The following is a 6,149-nucleotide window of genomic DNA, read 5'->3' on the forward strand; positions in this document are numbered from 1 at the left end:
CAAACACCAGTTGCTGACGTAAATAACTAAAGACCAATCAAAACCGAACTTCAGCGAATACAACGAAATGACCCTTTAAGAGAACCAACCAACCGGAACGGCTTAAGACCGTATCTACAAGGAAACCAACCAAGCAGAACGACAAGCTTGACCACGGAAAAAAGACGTCACCAGAATTTTAACGAATCAAAAATCAGATCCGCTCGCGGAAAAAAATTATAAATTCATCTGATCCCAAAACATACCACTACAAGCGAAAGCGTCTATTAGAAGAGGATCAGAAAAACTGTAAACCAAATTCCCTTTTTTTTACTATTTTCATTTCACACTTGTTTTTTTCAGTATAACTTGTTGACCACCGCTAAAATTAATGAACTTTGTACATTCAAACAAATTGATATACAGTTTTAATTTTATTGACTGCTATGAACATTCAAACTTACACCTTCTGTTTTGAACATGTTAATCAACCATTTACACGAAAACCTGTTAGAAACGACATTCTTATGTCATAATGTTTGTTGTTATGTGTTATATATCGCCTTTCATCCTTTCAGGGTCGATAAAATAAAGTACTGGCGAAGTAGTAGGGTCATTCGTATTGACTAAACTTTCTTAAAAAGTTTTTGACCTTGTACCTACATTAGGAACCATTATCTGTATCTCTAATCAAGTACTGACGTCGATTTAATCGATTTCATACTTCTTCACGATTAGTGGTCATCTATCAATGAGAAAAATCAATATATGAATCTCAAAGTATTGTCAATAATTTTATTTAATGAGATCCATTTTACTTCTTTTGTAGTTAGCATGGGGTTGAATATTGAATATTTATTGAGTATTTATTAAAAATGGATTTGTTATACAAGAGACGTGGTAGCATCTAGGTTAAATGTTGATGAAACACTCTCTCCGAAACGTTGAATACTCTATTCCCATGGCAATATCACTGTACTCTTGTTGCTTTTTCTAAATGAAACAGTTTTCTATTTTCTTAGATACTGATTTGCAAGCTTTTCTTTCTAAAGACGAAATGCTTGCAAGCACTGTGTAGTCGTTTCTGGCAAATTAAAACTCTTTATTGCCAGGTTAACCTTTATTCAAGAATCAATCTGAAAATTTAGCTTGTACTGAACTAGGGTCCAACGCAAAGGAGACTTGATTTTCGTTCGCATATAGCTTCTTTGAAATATGACCCCATCAGCCAAGGTAGCATTGATGTGTTCATATTAATATTCGCTAAATAGCAGTGAGACATTGGGGGATCCCCGATGTTCGCCGATGAGGATTCAGATTTTCAATTAACTGAACTATCTGTTCTTGAATGAACGCGCAAATGGCTGAGCATTCAACAGACACGTGTATCCTTAATGTAATTCTCAAGTGGGGCCTGACAAGGCCGTACCTTTTGAATTACAGGTACAATCCCGTTTACCCAATTTCCCTTACAAATTACTGGTCGACTTAAAGCCAAAGAAAATGATATTTTCCCCCAAGATACTACCGAATGGGATCGAACTCGGGACCAGATGGCTCCGGAGAGACATTCTTAACTATTTGACCACATTGCACCTACACTGGGCATTATGTCATTAACTTAATTTCTTAAATACTTTATAGTCGTTGCATTTACTGATGAACGTTTTTCCAGTAAAAGTGGAGACAATCACAATTAAAGCTGATATTTGAAGCATCAAGATTGATACTCACAGTGAAGATTATGTACAAATGATGAAGCTATTTCACTTTAATAATAGTGAAAACTTAAAGGGAAGAAGTTTAAAGACTATGCTCTTTCTGAAGTTATTTTGTGGCGTCATTATTAGTGACTCCATTTATTGCGTGTTCAAAATGGATCCGATATAATTTCTTGTATTTCAGAATCGTTAAACCTAGAAAATAACACTTAGAGCATTCAACGTCATTTTTAAATACAACAATAACTTCTTTCTGAGAAAATATTGGGAATTGTAAAGGGCGTGATAATGGTGATGCAAATGATAACGATAATAGTGGAGGTGGTCGGAGCGGTGATATTGTGTAGTTGGTATTAGAAGTTCTACTAAGTGTTTGTACTCTGGTGACCAGTAATTCATCTAGTGACGGGCGATGTAATCGATATGAATATACAAAAAGGCATGTATGGTGCCTCACGAAAGCTTTTTGTTCGGAGTAAGATTCCCATTAGAGAGCAAAATCGATCGGGAGTTTAACGGAAAAAATAGGCACATTTTAAAAACATAAAATAAAAATAACAGCTTCTAAATGAGTTGTGATATTGCTCAAATCCTCCCACCTCCCACTCTTTAATAATTTCTCAATCCTATACTTCCATTAATACTACTTGGTTGCTGTTGGGAAAAAAACGTATTATTACTTTACTTCGCTCTCACGAAAACTGCTTTCAAAATCTCTCTCTCTCTCTCTCTCTCTCTCTCTCTATATATATATATATATATATATATATATGCTAGTACCATAAGAGAGGTTGAATCTATCATAGTGGACGTCTGTCTACGATGTGTTTCAGCGTAAGGTCGTAACACTAATGACTCTGACCGAAAATTAGACTAATTTTTAAAATTTCATGTCTACAATTATTAGGATGCATCTAAAATGTTTAAAGTACAAAATAATCTGTTTTTAGAGCACTGAATAACTAAATATCTCATTCATTATGTTATATAGTTACAATAAAATAATGCACATAATTGTGCAACAAAGATGGTTTACTGAAGACACACAACGTAGTGTAACTGACCGGGAAACATAACTTATTGAGTTTTAATTTCGAGAATGTGGTTTTAATAAATCTTAGCAAAGCAGTGTTTTATGATGTTTATGTTGACAATATTAATCACTAGCAGAACCCGGGAGAACTCCTCAGTTATTTTGAAAACTTTAAGGTGGTTGGAAAATTCATGAAATACATGATCTCATATATATTTCTTTATTCACATGCATGCACATATACTGACATACATATAACTAGCACTCCGTCGATTACGACGACGAGGGTTCCAGTCGATCCAATCAACGGAACAGCCTGCTCGTGAAATTAACGTGCAAGTGGCTGAGCACTCCACAGACACGCGTACCCTTAACGTAGTTCTCAGGGAGATTCAGCGTGATACAGAATATGACAAAGCTGGCCCTTCAAAATACAAGAACTTCTCATTTTTGCCAGGTGAGTAGAGGCTGGAGCAACATCAAATAGAGTGTCTTGCTCAAGGACACAACGCATCACTGGGAATTGAACTCATGACTTTGCGACCGTGAGCCGAATATCCTAATATACAGAAAATCGTGTATCGAACATGCAACTAATCATTATACTAAACACTAAAATACACTTCATAAATATTTTTATCACAAAGGCGGTGAGCTGCCAGAAACGTTAGCATGCCGGGCGAAATGCTTAGTTCTGAGTTCAAATTCCGCCGAGGTCGACTTTGCTTTTCAACCTTTCGGGGACGATAAAGTACCAGTTGCGTACTGGGTCGATCTAATCGACTGGCCTCATCCCCCAAAATTTCGGGCCTTGTACCTAGAGTAGAAAAGAAAATTTTTATCACATACACACAGAAGATAGATAGATAGATAGATAGAGAGAGAGAGAGAGAGATGTTTATTTAATCCTTGCTCTTTAGAATTCTCTGTCTTAAATTCTCTCCTTCTCGCACCTTTTCTATGTCTCGCTTTCTGTTCCTCACCTCCAACCTCATGAGACCGTGCTAGCTTTATTTCTCTTTCTCTTTTGACTCCTTCTCTCTAATATTTCAGTGTAAACATCATCACCACTGCCACCACCACCGATTACTATTATCATCTCTTACTTTCTTTAGCTTTTAGTCTCTCTCTCCCCTTTTCTTTCTGTAGTTATATACCACTGGTCACAATGTGCTTCGGTTCTTTCTTGATTGCGCCCTTTTTTTCCATCTTGGTTCAAATTGTTTTACTGAATCGTCTTCTCATCGCCGTGGAGGACTTGGGAGTGACATTTTCCGATCTCTTAAATATCCATCAGTCATTGTTCGGGTCTGCCTTGTTATCTGTAAACCTTGTGACATGTCCGGCTCAGCAGAACTTGGGTTTTCGGTATTATGAAACCACGTCATTCACTCCGTTCCGTTCATGAATAATGCTTTCGCAATGATATTCCTAGCATGGATATTTCCATGGTCCTTTGCATCATAGCCAGTCGATATTCTTCCCTTTTCATAGCAACCTACATCTCACTTGGGTATAAGAGCGCATGTGGGACGATGCCATTGACGAGACTGGTACGTAGGGTCTTGTTCAGCTTCGCTTTGAGCACATCCTTTATTGAGGTAAACGCTTGCCATCCTGCCCTTATTCTCTTCGAGATTTCAGCGTCCATGTCTCGGCGCATATTTACTGAGTGTCCTAAATAGGCGTACTCCTTTACCTCCTCAATTTCATCGTTTCCCATTTCTATTCGGCTTCGCGCTACCCTTTCGGACTGCAAAGATTTTCTTTTCATGCGATTCATTTTAAGGCCTATTCAGTACGGTCTGCGGCTGATCTGTGATTTCGACCATAAGTATGACATCATCTGCGAATCGGAGGTGTGTTACTAGCTCGCTGATGATGTTTACGACATTTTCTTGTTAATGTCTCTGGTGGCCATTTCTAGACATGCAGTGAAGAGCTTTGGAGAGACGGCAGCACTTTGTTTGCCGCTCTTTTCAGTCGGAAGAGCTATATCGAAAGTGCATCCGGAATTCGCTGTATTCCATCTTGATTCTTTGCATTTCCAGAATTCAGCACTGCGTTCATCTCGCTGCAATCGAAAGACTTTCCGTAGTCAGCAAAAACGATCCACAGAGGTAGCTTGTATTCTTTCTCTTGTTCTATGTATGTATGTATGTATGTATGTATGTATGTATGTATGTATGTATGTACTTCTGTCCCTTTCTCCTTCTCTCTCAAAAGTCTAGTTCTATTTATATTTTAATTGACAAAAGGTGACACACCAAAATATGGGTTTTGAATATCACACCTAGGCAACAATTTCTTAATACGAATTGTGACATCAACTGCAGACATCCACTGTCCTATTTATATTAATACCATAGACACAGCAAAGGCTGTAATGGTTGTCGTGGTGGTAGTTGTAAGACAGAGAAAGCCTATTGCGTCGTTTCGTTCCGAAGAAGATATATATATATATGTTTATACATACTTACACAGGTATGCGATCCACGACTCTAGCTTACAGCTTTAGCTATTAAAATACCTCGATTCTTTAAGATTCTGAAATTAGTTATACATACATATATATATATATATACACTACAGAAAATACAGGAATACTCGAACGCAGGATGGCTGTGAAGACAGCATAGAAAATCGGGTAAATACCTTTTAGAAGACGGAAAGAAAAGTGGTCAGCAAGCCTCTACCGTGCACCTCTCAAATTCCAACTGAGCGCTCTGTACCACTAAGCTAAGAGATCGCTGACAACAAGTACCGCCTTTTATAATGCCAAGTAATAGCTTTTGGAATGTGAGAACATTCTGTAAACAAACTTATAAGCATCGCATGTGTCGGTATTCTACAGAAATAGAAGAATGCTCAAACGCAGGATGGCTGTGAAGATAGCTTAGAAAATCGGTAAATACCCTTTAAAAGACGGAAAAAAGCGACCAACAAGCCTCTACAGAGAATCTAACCTTCTACCTCTCAATAACTGAAACAAGGAAAAAAAAAAGCATACATACACACACACACATATATATATATGCATATAAATATATATAGGCAGATGACAAATAAAAACAGGAAAAACAACAGCATTTAGCTCGTACACCGAATGCATTACATTGACACTCAGAGAAAGTTTAAGATGGAAAAAAAGCGAAGGTATGACGTTTCGACCATGACTCTTCGTCAGAAAGAGGAAATAGGAAAAGGTCCAGAGAAAAGGAAAACAATAGTCCGAGAAAAGCATGTGTCGTCCTTCCGACGATGATTTGAAATGCTTAATTGTTAGATTACCTTACACTGGATTACCTTACACTTGGATTACGTTATACCTTTGAATTCCCTCGGAGTATATCGATTTTGTACCTTTGATCATATATATATATATATATATATATATATATATATATATATATATA

This window comes from Octopus bimaculoides, chromosome 11 (genome assembly GCF_001194135.2).
Source record: "Octopus bimaculoides isolate UCB-OBI-ISO-001 chromosome 11, ASM119413v2, whole genome shotgun sequence".
Classification (NCBI taxonomy): Eukaryota; Metazoa; Mollusca; class Cephalopoda; order Octopoda; family Octopodidae; genus Octopus; species Octopus bimaculoides.